General features: G+C 38.9%; 1 pseudogene; it reads left to right on the top strand.

Annotated features, from left to right (window-relative positions):
* Nucleotides 1-17,715, top strand: part of LOC127419391 (extracellular matrix protein 2-like) — a 31,365-nt pseudogene that overhangs the window by 8,509 nt on the left and 5,141 nt on the right.

Here is a 17,715-nt window from a genome sequence, read left to right as displayed (position 1 = left end):
ACATCTGAGGCAAAGTCTATACTTAAATGGAATACAATTAAGAATTCCATTAAATCAAGTGTGTGACTTTTTCTGTGTAAAATACTTTCTCATATCCTAGGTTAAAATACAGAGACAACTCAGTAGCTAGGTTAAAGGGATGGTTCTTTCATCATTTTATCACCAATTCTCTCATTATTTACTCACCCTCATGATATCCCAGGTGTTTATGACTTTCTTTCTTCATCAGAACACAATTGAAGAAAATATTAGCTCAGAAGGTCCTTAAAATGCAAGTGAAAGGAGATTTCTCTTTTGAAGCTCCAGAAATCACAGACAGACAGCATAAATGTCATCGATACGACTCTAGCGGTTAAATAATGTTTTCTAAAGTCATACAATCACTTTTGGTGTGAAAAAAGATTAATATTTAAGTACTTATTAACTATAATACAACACTTCAGGAAAGGGTGGAGTCCAAGCGGTCTCTCGTGTGACGTATACACGTTGCCATGGATACAGATGTAATTTCACATTCTACACTCGGTTGAGACATCCAGGATGAGCACACAAACGCACCATTTTGAGTAAAGAAACAGATAAATACAGATCTAAACCAAAACCCAATCAAGATACTGTACAGCGTTCCTCCTCCTCATTTGTAAACAGCGCTGCTCTTCCGGTTGTGACACACATACGTCAGTTCTTGCGTATTTCAAATGCCATTGCGATTACGTCACACGCGTGTACTGCTGCTCACCGGAAGCATGATTTAGAGTTTAAAAAAGTACTTAAATATGTATATTTTTCGCACCAAAAGAAGACATTAGAAGACATTAATTTAACAGATGGTGTCGTATGGATGACATTTATACTGACTGTCTGTGATTTTTGGAGCTTCAAAAGAGAAATCTCCATTCACTTGCATTTTAAGGACCTACTGAGCTAAGATATTTTTCTATTTTTCTTCAAATGTGTTCTAGTGAAGAAAGAAAGTCATACACATCTGGAATATCATGAGGGTGAGTAAATGATGAGAGAATTTTCATTTTTGGGTAAACTATCCCTTTAATAGTATACAGTAATAGGACTTAAATGTTGATCTGTTTCTCACATGTATATGTACCCATGTATATGTACCCACACCTATCATATCTCTTCTGAAGATATAGATTTAACCACTGGAATCTTATGGATTACTTTTATGCTGCCTTTGTGCTTTTGGAGCTTCAAAACTTTGGTACCCATTCACTTTCATTGTGAGGACCTACAGAGTTTAAATTGTGTTCAGCAGAAGAAAGAAAGCTATACACATCTGGGATAGCATGAGAGTAAGAAAATTATGAGAGAATTACATTTTTTTGGGGTGAACTATACCTTTAAGTAAGCTATTTGTAGGTTAAAACAGTGTCTCTGTGTTGCTTAAAATTTGCTCTGTTTGTTTTGAGCAACCCGTCCAGCCCGACACCACAACTTGACTCAACCAATGGCATGAGTTGTGGGCGGAACTTACTGTTTGATCGATCAACAGCAAATGGGGTTGTATTAAAAAAGCTGTTTGAAAACGATGTTTATTTTTGCTATTCCAATTCAGTGTTTTCAGAAGTGCAGAAATGATACAATTCAGCTTTAAATAAGCTATGAAAAAGCAACCTGTGAGTTTCCTTCTAGGTTACCATGAAAGGGTACATTATTGTTGGAACTGTTGTCATGGCTGTTTTGGTCATGATACACTGTTTGCATTTAACAGAGTGTTATTAGAGTTTGATCAGCCATACGCTCAACATTACAAGCTCTTTATTTGAAAACTAATGTCACATTGTCACCAAAGTGTACTCATAATTGTTAGTGTAAATGTGTGCATGTGTGTGTGCATTCATATGTGTGATCCTGTGATCTATGCAAACATTCCAGCACCATGCTTTTATCTCAGAATAAATCTGTGAACCTCCCAGAGTTAAGGCAGGACATTTACTGTCTGCTTTAATCTTCTCACCCTTTATGAGTGCCTGTCAACCCATATAACATCTAAATCGGCATCCTGGACCCATTCTAAATACCACTTTAAATCCCAGCTCCATCAACACCTCCCCAAGACTTCATGCATTCCTCAAACTTTCATTCGTTGATGCATCTAGCACGCAGCTAAACAGTTGTCTACCACCTCCTGAAGTGAAAGTGCCAACAATCACATAGAGATGTATACTACCAGTCAAAAATTTGGATACACCTACCCATTCTATTACCCATTACTATTTTTCACATTTTAGAATCAAGCCATGAACACATTGAAACAACACAAATGGAAGTATGGGAATAATGTAGTGACTATATTTGCTGTGTATATATACATATGTATGTAATATATATACGTGTGTATATATACGTATACGTATATATATATTATATATATATATATATGTATATGTGTATATACAGTTGTGCTCAAAAGTTTGCATACCTTGGCAGAAATTGTGAAATTGTGGCATTGATTTTGAAAATATGACTGATCATGCAAAAAGGATAGTCTTTTATTTAAGGATAGTGATCATATGAAGCCATTTATTATCACATAGTTGTTTGGCTCCTTTTTAAATCATAAAGAAAACAGAAATCACCCAAATGGTCCTGATCAATAGTTTACATACCCTTGAATGTTTGGCCTTGTTACAGACACACAAGGTGACACACACAGATTTAAATGGCAATTAAAGGTAAATTTCCCACACCTGTGGCTTTTTAAATTGCAATTAGTGCCTGTGTATAAATAGTCAATGAGTTTGTTAGCTCTCACTTGGATGCATTGAGCAGGCTAGATACTGAGCCATGGGGAGCAGAAAAGAACTGTCAAAAGACCTGCGTAACAATACAATGGAATTTTATAAAGATGGAAAAGGATATAAAATTATATCCAAAGCCTTGAAAATGTCAGTCAGTACTGTTCAATCACTTATTAAGAAGTGGAAAATTCGGGGATCTCTTGATACTAAGCCAAGGTCAGGTAGACCAAGAAAGATTTCAGCCACAACTGCCAGAAGAATTGTTCGGGATACAAAGAAAAACCCACAGGTAACCTCAGGAGAAATACAGGCTGCTCTGGAAAAAGACGGTGTGGTTGTTTCAAGGAGCACAATACAACGATACTTGAACAAAAATGAGCTGCATGGTCGAGTTGCCAGAAAGAAGCCTTTACTGCGCCAATGACACAAAATGCCCGGTTACAATATGCCCGTCAGCACCTTGACACGCCTCACAGCTTCTGGCACACTGTAATTTGGAGTGACGAGATCAAAATAGAGCTTTATGGTCACAACCATAAGCGCTATGTTTGGAGATGGGTCAACAAGGCCTATAGTGAAAAGAACACCATTCCCACTGTGAAGCATGGTGGTGGCTCACTGATGTTTTGGGGGTGTGTGAGCTCTAAAGGCACAGGGAATCTTGTGAAAATTGATGGCAAGATGAATGCAGCATGTTATCAGAAAATACTGGCAGACAATTTGCATTCTTCTGCATGAAAGCTGTGCATGGGACGCTCTTGGACTTTCCAGCATGACGATGACCCTAAGCACAAGGCCAAGTTGACCCTCCAGTGGTTACAGCAGAAAAAGGTGAAGGTTCTGGAGTGGCCATCACAGTCTCCTGACCTTAATATCATCGAGCCACTCTGGGGAGATCTCAAACGTGCGGTTCATGCAAGACGACCAAAGACTCTGCATGACCTGGAGGCATTTTGCCAAGATGAATGGGTAGCTATACCACCTGCAAGAATTTGGGGCCTCATAGACAACTATTACAAAAGACTGCACGCTATCATTGATGCTAAAGGGGGCAATACACAGTATTAAGAACTAAGGGTATGCAGACTTTTGAACAGGGGTCATTTCATTTTTTTGTTTGTTGCCATGTTTTGTTTTATGATTGTGCCATTCTGTTATAACCTACAGTTGAATATGAATCCCATAAGAAATAAAAGAAATGTGTTTTGCCTTCTCACTCATGTTTTCTTTAAAAATGGTACATATATTACCAATTCTCCAAGGGTATGCAAACTTTTGAGCACAACTGTATATATATACACTACATTGCCAAAAGTATTCACTCACCCATCCAAATAATTTAATTCAGGTGTTCCAATCACTTCCATGGCCACAGGTGTATAAAATGAAGCACCTAGGCATGCAGACTGCTTCTATAAACATTTGTGAAAGAATGGGCCGCTCTCAGGAGCTCAGTGAATTCCAGCGTGGTACTGTGATAGGATGCCACCTGTGCAACAAGTCCAGTCATGAAATTTCCTCGCTACTAAATATTCCACAGTCAACTGTCAGTGTTATTATAACAAAGTGGAAGTGATTGGGAATGACAGCAACTCAGCCACGAAGTGGTAGGCCATGTAAAATGACAGAGCGGGGTCAGCGGATGCTGAGGCGCATAGTGCACAGAGGTCGCCAACTTTCTGCAGAGTCAATCGCTACAGACCTCCAAAGTTCATGTGGCCTTCAGATTAGCTCAAGAACAGTGCGTAGAGAGCTTCATGGAATGGGTTTCCATGGCCGAGCAACTGCATCCAAGCCATACATCACCAAGTGCAATGCAAAGCGTAGGATGCAGTGGTGTAAAGCACGCCGCCACTGGACTCTAGAGCAGTGGAGAAGTGTTCTCTGGAGTGACGAATCACGCTTCTCTATCTGGCAATCTGATGGACGAGTCTGGGTTTGACGGTTGCCAGGAGAACGGTACTTGTCTGACTGCATTGTGCCAACTGTGAAGTTTGGTGGAGGAGGGATTATGGTGTGGGGTTGTTTTTCAGGAGCTGGGCTTGGCCCCTTAGTTCCAGTGAAAGGAACTCTGAATGCTTCAGCATACCAAGAGATTTTGGACAATTCCATGCTCCCAGCTTTGTGGGAACAGTTTGGGGATGGCCTCTTCCTGTTCCAACATGACTGCACACCAGTGCACAAAGCAAGGTCCATAAAGACATGGATGAGCGAGTTTGGTGTGGAAGAACTTGACTGGCCTGCACAGAGTCCTGACCTCAACCCGATAGAGCACCTTTGGGATGAATTAGAGCGAAGACTGTGAGCCAGGCCTTCTCGTTCAACAACAGTGTCTGACCTCACAAATGCGCTTCTGGAAGAATGGTCAAAAATTCCTAAACCTTGTGGAAAGCCTTCCCAGAAGAGTTGAAGCTGTTATAGCTGCAAAGGGTGGGTCGACGTCATATTAAACCCTATGGATTAAGAATGGGATGTTACTTAAGTTCATATGCGTCTAAAGGCAGTTGAGCGAATATTTTTGGCAATATACTGTATTTTCTGTTCCCACATCTATCTGTCAGTGGATCACCAGCTTTCTGACAAGACAGGCAGCAGCTAGTGAGAATGGGGAAATTCACCTCCAACATGTACAATCAGCACTGGTGCTCTGCACGGATGTGTACTCTCCCCACTACTCTTCCCCCTCTTCACAACCTGGAGCTGAACACGCTCAAAATAGTGGAGATGATAGTGGACTTTAGGAGGAACACCCCAGCATTAACCCCCCTCACCATTCTTAACAGTACTGTGGCAGCAGTGGAGTCATTCAGGTTCCTGAGCACTACTCATCTCACAGGACCTGAAGTGGGAGACCCACATAGACTCAATTTGAAAAAGGCCCAGCAGAGGTTGTACTTCCTTTGCCAGTTGAGGAAGTTCAACCTGCCACAGGCGCTGCTGATACAGTTCTACTCAGCAGTCATTGAGTCTGTCCTCTGCACTTCTATAACTGTCTGGTTTGGTTCAACTACTAAGTCAGACATCAAAGGACTTCAAAGGATAGTTCGGACTGGTGAGAGAATTATTGGCTCTCCCCTACTCACCCTGCTAGAACTGTACACATCCAGAGTAACAAAAAGGGCTGGTAAAATTACTCTTGATCCCATTCACTCAGCACACTTCCTTTTCGAACTGATGCCCTCTGGCTGTCGCTACAGAGCACTGAGCACCAGAACAGCCAGGCACAGGAACTGTTTTTTTTCCTCAGGCCATCCACATCATGAACAGTTAAAACTGCCCCCAGATACTTTCCTTTTTATCAACACAACCATGTGCAATATTCAGTCAATTCATTCCTACTTATATCTATATTTCATTTATATTTTTTTAACATATCCTACCTCTTCTTCAATACATCACCTGCACATAACTGTATATCTGTATATAAAATATTAACAACATTATTGCGCTATATTTTTCTTTTTATTTATCTGTTATATCTTATTTTTTATGTTTATGTCACTATATGTATATATGTTTAAATGTATATGTTTGTATGTATGTATATATGGTTGCATTCTCTTGCACTAGAAGCTTCTGTCACCAAGACAAATTCCTTGTGTGTGTAAGCAAAATTGGCAATAAAGCTCATTCTGATTCTGATAATCATCCATTTCATTTTTTGAAACAATTATTTGTTAAAAAAAAAAAAAAGATTATGTAGGCACAACTTATATTTGTTAAATAAATAAAATATATTATATAAAATTCTTTGCCCCCATCCTTTTGAACTTGCAATTAAATTGGAATGCCTTGTTTTTGTATATAATAGTCTTTTCACCTGCTTGCGCTCTGTCCTCCCCTTATAAATATCCTGGTACCTGCCCCAAAAAATAACATTTTTAGATTTCACTGAACAACCTTCACAATTTATTTATCTTAAAGGTGAAGCTCTGTTGTGTATCTCTGTTGCATGGCGAAGAAAAACTGCGTATCCACAACATTCCTGAATCCCATGACGCTTTGCAGGCAATGAGTCCGGAACTTCTGGTTAAGCGTAAACAATCGTTTTGATATGTACTAACGCAGAAACTTGAGAACAATAAACTGTATCGTACAAAAAGAACCACATGCAATACAAATAAATACATTTATTTGGACATACATTATAAATATTATACACAATAAAGTTCAGTGTTCTCTGTAAAACAACTATAAAACAATTTTCATTATGAAAAGCACTGTACAAATAAATGTAACTGAGACCTAATTAATGTTCAGACTATTTTCCAAATCAGCTTTTTCCACTTGAGAAAAGACATGGACATCCTGTTAAGACACTCAAAAGAAAGTCAGTTGCAGACAGGAAAAATGCAGGGCAGAGGAAAATCATATTACAATGAATTTCAAATGACAAAATATCTTATTACTGTACATGTCTCATTTAATAATTATGGTCTTCCAGTGTAGAATTCATTAATTCAGCATCACAGCATGAAACAGTTGAAAACATTGTCACTATTCACAGTTCAGAAATAACAGCGTTCATTGTTATACTGAGTAATAATGTCACTTCAAAACACGTGACACATTTGCAAAGGCTGACACTGAATGGAAATGAACAAACTAAAAACAAGTTTCTAATGAACTTTCAGCATATGTACACACACCTGTTAGCATAATGATGCTATCGTTTATATGTAATTCATTGCGCTCCGTTTCTTGACGTCTATCGTAGCCGGGCCATAATGGTGGATAATATAAAAACTCTCCGCTGATGACTTCTTGACAAAATGTTTTATTCCAAATCTTTTTCAAACAGATGTTCCAATGTCAACCCTTCTGTAAGCAGCCAATTGAAGCAGCAACATCTGGGACTGGAGCGCTGTGCTTTGTGAATGGTTTCTGATCATTGCTGTTTTAGATAAAATTTTAGTTTCACTTACTTATTAGGACAACCATTACCTGCACACATTGTCAGGGAAATTTTAAAGACATCAAACAACATTTAAAAAGCAAGAATCTGGGGGCATGGGTAGCTCAGCGAGTATTGCCACTGACTACCACCCCTGGAGTGACTCCAGCCAGGTCTCCTAAGCAACCAAATTGGCCTGGTTGCTAGGGAGGGTAGAGTCACATGGGATAACCTCCTCGTGGTCACTCTCGGTGGGGCGTGTGGTGAGTTGTGCATGGATGCCGCAGAGAATAGTGTGGGCCTCCACACGCACTATGTCTCCATGGTAACGCGCTCAGCAAGCCATGTGATAAGATGCGCGGATTGACGGTCTCAGACGCAGAGGCAACTGAGATTCGTCCTCTGCCAACCAGATTGAGGTGAGTCACTACGCCACCATGAGGACTTAGAGTGCATAGGGAATTGGGCATTCCAAATTGGGGAGAAAAAAAAAAGGGAAAAAAAGCAAGAATCTAACCACATGACATGCTAGCAAGCAATGACTGGCTACACACAAAACACTAACCAATCGAACTTCCGCTAGCCAACCGGAAATTCCACCCACCTCGCAAAATTCAGTAGACTCGCTGAGAATATTGTGGATAGGACTAACACATTTCTTTAAAAGTGACCCATCTTTGACCAGTGACTTCCTGTCTGCGCCTCACAGCTAAATGTCATTCTGGGCTGCTTGGGGTTGAGGAACCGTAGTGCTCTGTGTGGTCAACCAAGTGCACTGTCAAAGCCCTGTGTGTTTATATAGGTGCACAAATGCATGTCTGTTTATGTTTGTGTGTGAGAAATAACACTGTGGGCCCCAAGTCATCTGCAGGGTTGTTTGGTTCTCGTAAGACTGGGGTGAAGAACAGGGTGTGCGGTTACAAGGCTCCACTATAGGCCAATGACCTGAGACTCTGAGGTATGATGGATGGCAAGGACAGTGATGATACGCTAGCTGGACTGAATTTACGGGAATGAGCTGAGAGGCTGAGAAGCTGAGAGGCGGGGGTGAAACAGAGGACATGCTTGTGTTTTTATTGAGTTCTCACACAAGTTTGTGCTCTGCATGTTGCAGTTATGCTTCACGAAGTGGACTGTACAATCCCATTTCATAATGAGTTACATAAGTGTCCTTGCCAGAGGAGATGACCAAGAGCCAACAGTTGTAGGGATGTGGATTTGTGGAAACACACACACACATAGACTCCGTTTACACCTGGTATTAAGATGCGTTTTGGGTGATCCGATTATATGTGGTCAGTGCTAAATATAGGTCTATTCGGGGTCTAAAATGTTTTGTGATCGAATCACAAAAACTACTTATGAATGTGGTCAAAAATGCATGTAACCACATCACATTTGAGCTGTAAACGCTAATCCGTTCTGAATGCGTCCCGAATAGAACTTTCTACAAACGGATTTTACCTTTTCTTTCAGTTTACACACCCTCTCATATTATCATTGACTGCGAGCACACATTTGTCCAAACATTCAAATGTTTAAAATATGAATATATGTAGTATGGCTGGCTCTTAAGTATTGAGTTGGCCTATTTTTTGACAGTGCTCTCTGGTGCACATGCATAATAAAACACTGATATGGATTTATTCAACATATTTAATAGCCCAACTGTTGATGAAGATCTCTCATAAAGAGAGGGAAAAAAATTCCCTCTGTTCATTAGCATAAACATTTATCTCCAGAGAGGATGTGCAAGATTGTCCAAAACACTACAAATGCAACTAACTGTTACTAGTACTATGAATCTTTTGTAATAATTTACACTAAGTTTGTATACGTTAACATTAGTTTACACAATTGTTAACAAGAGCCAACAAAGAACAATACTTCCACAGAATTATTTATTCTTGGTTAATATTTAATTATTTTAGTTAATATTTAATATTAAATATTAAAGAGACAGATCACCCAAAAGTATAAAAGTAACCATTTATAGTAAAAAAGGACTGAAATATTTGTTTCTCATCCACAACTATCATATAGTTTCTAAAGATATGAATTTAAAGACTGGAGTCTTATTGATTACTTTTATGCTGCCTTAATATGCTTTTTGGACCTTCAGAGTCTAGATATTCTTCTAAAAATCTTTGTACACACCTGGGATGGTATGACAGTGAGTAAATGATGAGAATTTTCATTTTTGCCTGAACAATCCCTTTAATGCATTATGAACTAACATGAATTGAACAATACTTTTACAGCATTCCTTATACTTGATTAATATTAATTCTTACATATACGATACATTATAATATTAAACCTTATATACAGTATTTTAACAGTACTGAAAGGATTATATTCTGGGTTCAATACAAATTAAGCTCAATCGACAGCATTTGTGGCATAATATTGATTACCAAAAAAATTTATTTTGACTTGCCCTTCCTATTACAATGGAAGTGAATGGGGGCCAATTTTTGAATGTTAAAATACTCACTGTTTCAAATGTTTAGCTAAAAGATATTAAGGATATGTGTGTAAACATGATTTTAGTGTTATAAAATCCCTTACTAACCTTTTCTGTGTAAAGTTATAACCAATTTTACAACACTGACACCATAACGATGTAATGCCAACAAACCCTAAAATGACTGTAAAATGACAACTTAAACAACTTTACAGCTCAAATATTAAACAAGTTTTAACAGAAGAATTAATTCAAGTGCTTTTATAAAATAATAAGCTTCACATTTCTGTGTTGAAACCCTCCAAAAACTGGCCACATTTACTTCCATTGTAAGTGCCTCACTGTAACCTTGATTTTTGCTTTTTAAAGAAGAGGGACGAGTCTAAATGAATTTTTGTTGTAACCAACATTATGCCACAAATGCTGTCGATTGAGCTAAGCTTGTATTGAACCCAGAATATTCCTTTAATGCATTATAACCTAACATGAACTAACAATGACTAATAGTAGGCCTATGTTTATATATCAGTGCTAACAATAAGTAATCATTGTTAGTTCATGATACCTATTACAATAACTAATGTTAATGTATAGAACCATATTGTAAAGTGTTACCAAATGTTTTGACATGATTTTTTTTTAATATTCGACTTAATTTTTTACATTTACATTGAGCTTATTTCAGTATTTTTATTTTCTTTACTAAAGAACTTTAAACTAGAACAGAAAGTATTAGCTCAGGGTTTTCCACTTAAACAATGTCAGCGGTTCATTGCCAAATATCTTGATTGATATTCAGTCTGCAACATATAAAAAGTCTCATCTCTCATCTCATGGTAAGTAACAGAGCATTTTCAGTGAACAAAAACCACATGGAGGTCATTGTAGCTTTGATTGAATAACACTCCTTGCTATATGAGACCCTTTCCACGAGTGTGTTGGTGGACTAGGCAGCCGTCACTGCTACAGAGGATATGTGCTTCTGATTCCTGCTGAGCCCAACATTGTAAACTTACACCAGCTGCCTCCTCCTGACCCCTCTCCAAAAACATAAACCCCCTCATACACTTACTAGCTCTTTTAGGTCATTCTCTCTCTTATACACACACACTCAACCAAAATCTTCCACCCTCATCCCCCTGGAAACACATACACTCATTCTTTCTGTTCTGCTGCTTTGTTCCCCCTCAGAACACACACAAATACACTTACCCAAACTCTACACTCCTTGTTGTCTAGCTGCCTTGATTCGTAGGTTAATGGCCTGAATGGGGCCCTTCTCCATGCAAAAATTGCAGAATACTTTCCTGTCTAACACAATCTCTTATAGCACTTGAGAGAAACCTACTATAACATGATGCAACCAATGTACAGTACACTGTACTAACCATAAACAGCTTCACATGGTTTGCACAAATACAAGTAATATGCCCAGACAAGTTAATTTGTAAAAGACAATACAGAAACTCTGACAATTCCATGGTTGTTTTCTTACTTGGTTTATGCTGGTCCGTGCTGGTTTGATGTTAGTCTACCAGGTTGGACCTGCATAGCCATAAGTAGTGCACCAGTTGGTGAACCAGCAAAGAACCACCTAGTAGTCTTGCTGGTTATGCTAGTCAGTTAGCCTTTCTGGAATACCAGCATCCAAAATTAAACACATCCTATTGTTTAGTAAATTTAATTCAAGGAGACTTGCTTTCACACGTCCTTTCAAAATCTTGATCTAACAGGCACATTAGGTTCAGTGATATAAAGTTACTGCTACATACAATACAGTGCAATAAACGATCCACAGTGTAGTATAGTTGACATCTCACCTCTCTCTCTCCCTTTCTGCTTTCTCAGGAAGTTGGAAGCTCTTGACATGTCCCATAACCAGATGTCTGTGGTGCCGTCTCACCTGCCCAGGGCTTGTGCCAACTCTCCCTGCAACACAGCCACATTCATGCCACACCTCCTTACACCCTGAGTCACCTTCACCCAGGCTTAGAGTCTCTACACCTCTCCCACAATCTGTTAGAGGAGCATGGGGTGCTGGGGAAGTAATTTTGTGGTGTTTAACAAACACTGGTGGAGCTACTCTTGGACAACAACCAATTCGATAAAGTGCCCCGGAACATGCGCCACTTCAAGAACCTCCAGCTATTGCATCTAAATCACAATCAAATAAGGTTTGTATACTTCAGTTCTGTTCTAAAACCTAGTGAGCTGTCTCGATGCCTACATGGGCAGCTAGCTTGTAAGAGAGCATAAGTCATAAAAGCTCATAAGTGACTGATTTGGAATGCTCTACATAGGTAGCAACTCACTTAATGGCCACTTACTGCACTTGCATCACACAAATAGCATTCCGCACACAAAGCATACAAGATTTTTTTTTTACACTTCTAGCTCGGTTCTGTGCTTTGTTGCATTCCAAAATGTGTCAAACCACAATTCATAGCACCACGCAAGTGTTATGATAGACATCAGTGTGAACTTCTGTCATGGTGGAGCAACAGTTGAAAGAGAATATTGATGAGCAAGTCAAGATATTTAAAGCATCTTACCTTAATAATAACACATCCAGTTTAATGGCACAGATGTCTGAAAGAAACTCTATCTCCATTGAGTACTGAGGTTTGTTACCGGCACAGTAACACAAGAACGCACACAAACATGTTCGACTGGGCTTCACATTGACAATGCATTGGCCAAGCGCTCACATCTCCGTATGCACACTTGCATAAAGTATTTAATATGGCACTCTGTATAATTCAAGCAAGAAAATGTACCGTCCATATGAGAGCAACAAGTTTGACCCGACGAACTTTTGATTCCTCTTTAATTAGAATTTTCAAGCAGGAACAAACATTTCTTTATATAATAACAACAATATATGAAACGCCAGTCGAAAACTGTAATGCTCTGCGTCTTGCTTGTTACACAACTACCAAGCCCTCTCACGGCTTAGTGACACATCATATTATGTAACAGCAAAAACATAATAAAAGTATACATAATAATAGTACACACATTCTTTTTAATTGTAACAAATAAAATGCACTAAAATAATAAGTTAACAGTACTTTACATTCTCATATTTACATATTATATTATGGCTCTTACATTCTGGCCCCTAATTGTATAGGCAGGAGACTATATCATTTACCAATTAAATTAGATTGAGCCATAAACACTGAGAATAATTATCTTGTTTTCCTTTGCTTCCTGTTGAATGCAGACTTAAGCAGTCTCATCCAGAAGACAAAGCTTAGTAATAGGTCTTTCCAAAGTACTGGTTTTAGTTTGCACCACAACACATCGTACTATTCCATTTGAGTCTGGCATAGTCTTTGTGACTTTTCCCATCATCTACGAGATTCTTGGTGCACAGCGATCTACTATTAGGACCACATCTCCAATCTGCAAGTTTCTGTAGGTTTTAGACCACTTTTGACACTCTTGTAATTGAGGCAAGTACTCAGCAGTCCATCTGGTCCAGAATAAATCTGCAATGTACTGCACTTGCTTCCACTAGCGGCATGCATAAAGGTCCTGTTTTCTGAATGTGCCTAGTGGTAAGATTGGTTATGTTTTTAGCAACAATATATGATTGGGCGTTAATGCCTCAAGGTCATTGGGATCATCTGATGTCTTTGTGATCGGTCTGTCATTAACAATGGCTTCAACTTCACATAAGATGGTCTGAAGACCTTCGTCATCCAAATTTAGCTGCTTCAGCACAGATGTGAGTACTTTCTTTACAGTATGAATTTGTCTTTCCCATACACCTCCGTGATGGGTTGCTGCAGGTGGTTTAAAGATCCATTGAATGCCTTTTGGGCTCATGGCATCTTGTATCTTGGTTTGATTTAAGGTATTTATTGCTTTGTGCAATTCTTTGTCAGCCCTGATAAAGTTGGTACCTTGTTCTGAACACATAACAGCAACTTCTCCTACAAATGAAGCAGCGTAAGGCGTTTATGCAAGAGTCAGTATCTAAAGAATGAGCGACTATCTTTTTACTAGACTGTGCCTTCTTTTGACTCCTAAGGGTCTGAAAAAGGCCACGCCGACATTAGTAAAAAGAGGCTTGTCTTGTAACAAGCAATCCTCAGGCAAGTCTGCCATTTTCTGCAATTCAGATTTGGCATGCATATGTCTGCACTTTGAGCACTTTGCTATGACTTTTCTAATTGCAGAGTTAGATTTTGGAATCCAGTACTTTTGTCTCAGTTTTACAAGCATGTGGTGCCTACCACTATGTCCAAGTCCTTGTTGTATGTGTTGTAGGATAAGAGTAGTACAAAATAGCTGAATGTTTGGCCTCTTCTGGCATAGCAGATTTATTCAACCTACCCCCTACTCTCAACACTCCATCTTGCAGCACAGGGTCCAGCTTGTAGATAGAACTAATTATTTTGACTGGAGCTTTATACTTCTGCAAAGTTGCAGTCTCTTCTGAATACTTTTCTCTTTGTGTGAAGCAAATGAGTTCAATCTCAGCTTTCTCTAATTCATCCTCAGTAAGAGGATTACTCCACCTTGTTTCTTTTTTCTTTTTTCTTTTCTCCCCTTTTCTCCCCAATTTGGAATGCCCAAATGAAATGAATCTTAGTTTCCTCCGTGTCTGAGATCGTCAATCTGCACATCTTATCACGTGGCTTGTTGAGCGCGTTACCGCAGAAACATAGCGCATGTGGAGGCTTCACGCTATTCTCCACGGCATCCATGCACAACTCACCACGTGCCCCACCGAGAGCCAGAACCACGTTATAGCGACCACGAGGAGGTTACCACATGTGACTCTACCCTCCCTTGCATCTGGGCCAATTTGGTTGCTTTAGAGACCTGGCTGGAGTCACTCAGCATGCCCTGGATTCAAACTCACGACTCCAGGGGTGGTAGTCAGCATCTTTACTCGCTGAGCTACCCAGGCCCCCACTCCACCTTGTTTCTTTGTATTTTTGCATTCTTTGGTTAGGGAGAACGCTGCATTTATCAGAGCTGCATTCACTCTGATTGATTGCATCCTTTAACTCCTTTCTCTTATTCCGCCTGCATAACAGCATTTCCTTTAACCGCAGAAACCAGACTACTGCTCTCTTCAGTCGATGCCAGTTGGAGTAGTAGTTGATAAGCTTGTTTACAGTATCAATACTCTCGTCCACTGCTGTAGCATTAACTAAAGTAGGTTTCTTAACCTCAACATCATCATTGGCAATCTAAACAATGTCATCGGGTCTTTTTTTCAGCCATTCATTTCCCCCTTTCAACAAGTAACTTTGTTGTATCAACTTTGTTCATTGTATTCAACTCTCACATCTGATGAATGCATCTGCTCTTAAAACCCTTGAAGCATTATCTGCTGGATTCATCATTGTGTTGACATACCTCCATTGATTTGAACTAATTGCTTCATGAATGATAACTAGATGATTGGCTACAAAAGTTTTAAACCGAGTGGTCTTGTTCTCAATGTACTTCAACACTGTCATGCTATAAGTCTAAAACACTGATTCTTCAAGATTTAACTGCAACTTTTGTTTCAACATTTTTGTCAACCTTGACTGCAACAACAGCAGCTATCAACTCCACTCTTGGTATTGTGATCTGTCTTAATGGTGCCACTCCAAAATCTACTGGTTTGATGCATTTGGCTACTGCACACTTTGAGAGTTGCTACAAGTCTGTGAGCCAGTTGTGCCACTTTTGTTCTTGTTCATCTTGGATGTTTTCATCCCAACCCTTTTTATCTTTGCATAAGTCTCTCGGTAGTTGTTTGGCTGGCAAGACAACAGGTGCCAGGAATCCAAGAAGATTGTATACTGAGCTGACCACAGAGAGAATTCCTCGTCGGGATGACTATTTTGCTTGGATGTGCACTTTAAACGTGAACATGTCAGTTTCAGTGCGCCAATGGATACCTAGAGCTCTTTCCATAGGTAAAACATTGTGACTCAATGCAACGTCTTTGACTTCTTTAGCTCTGTCTTCTTTGGGGATAGAGGATAAAACTAGCCTGCTGTTACTAATCCACTTGGTCAAGTGGAAACCACCATTAGAGCATAGGTTTCTGAGCTTTTTTGCCAGGACACTAGCATGGTTCTCTGAGGACACAGAATTCAAATAATCATCAACATAAAAGTTCTGTAACATTGTGTCCACTACTTTGTGTGCTACTTTATGTCTAGCATCTTCTGCAGTTCTCATGAGTGCATAGGATGCACAACTTGGGGATGATGTTGCTCCAAACAGATGAACAACCATTCCTCTGTGGGCTGTGTCAAGTCACCTTCTGGCCACCATAAGAAACATAGCAGATCTGCATTTTTGTCTGGAACTTTTACTTGATAGAACATAGACTCTATATCTGCCAATAAAGCCATTGGTTCTTGTCTGAACCTACAGTAATCAGAACTCCAATCAGAGAGTTAGTGAGATCAGGTCTCTGTAGTAGCTGCTCATTCAGTGAAGTTCTTTGATAAGCTGCATTGCAATCAAAGACTACACGAATCTTATGTTTCTTAGGATGGTATATCCCATGATGGGGAATAAACCACACTCTGCCATCATCTCTGTCCAGTTGTTCTTTTGGAACTTGGACTGCATAATCTTTTGTTATGATATCCTTCATGAAGGCTTTTAGTGTTGTCACGGTACCAAAATTTCAATAGTCGGTACCGATACCAGTGAAAATTCACGTTTCTTGATACCAATTTCTATACCACAGCAAAAATATGCTAATATTATAATGTGATACTGAACACACCTGTCTAGTTATTTTTAATTATTTAACAATTATTTTAATAATTATAGTTTAATAATTATTATTTTCCAGAACTTTCCAGAACATTAAGTTTAATTTAATTTCATCATCAAAATGGTGTCTAATCAATAAATTCTTAAAATATTTAACAAGTGAAAATAGAACTTTTCAACATGTCATTGCATTTTTTTTGCCAAACTTTTATTCAACAGCTGTCTTGCTTGTGATATTTTTATAAATTATTATTATTATTATTATTACAGTGAATATTATATTTTACTATACATGATACATTTTTACATTTTTATTCAATTTCTTCAATTTCAAGCATCTAGATTTGATTTTGAATCGTGCTTTTATTATGATGTGTGTTTTTTGCTGAATGCTTCACTTTTCTGGATAAACAGTCATGACAGGCACAGTGTGATCATTGAGGACTTTTAAGTCACGTCTGAAGTCTCATCTATTTACACTGGCCTTTGAGTCTGACAAATGAAATGTAGGACACAGTTTTTGAGCGTTTGTATTTTAGACTACTGGTGTTTGTGTATGTGGTAATTTTGAAATGTTATGTTTTAAATTTTATTACTGTGAAGTCAACTCTCTTGTTTGATTCTTACTGGCACAATTGCAAGAATGGACTCACCCTCTTCGGCCCAGTACAGCCACATGATTCATGTTCAACTGAGAGCAGAGCAGTGGATACAGTCCTTTCTTCAGTGTTGCCTTCTCCTTTTGGTTTAGCAGAGAAATGATCATCCTTCTTATCAACAAGAAGTAGGCTAGGGTGTCTTTGTGAACACAGTTGGCATACCATTCTTTTTCTACCATCTTTACTGAG

Source organism: Myxocyprinus asiaticus, chromosome 28 (genome assembly GCF_019703515.2).
Source record: "Myxocyprinus asiaticus isolate MX2 ecotype Aquarium Trade chromosome 28, UBuf_Myxa_2, whole genome shotgun sequence".
Lineage (NCBI taxonomy): Eukaryota > Metazoa > Chordata > Actinopteri > Cypriniformes > Catostomidae > Myxocyprinus > Myxocyprinus asiaticus.
This window is presented reverse-complemented; position numbering and strand designations above follow the sequence as displayed.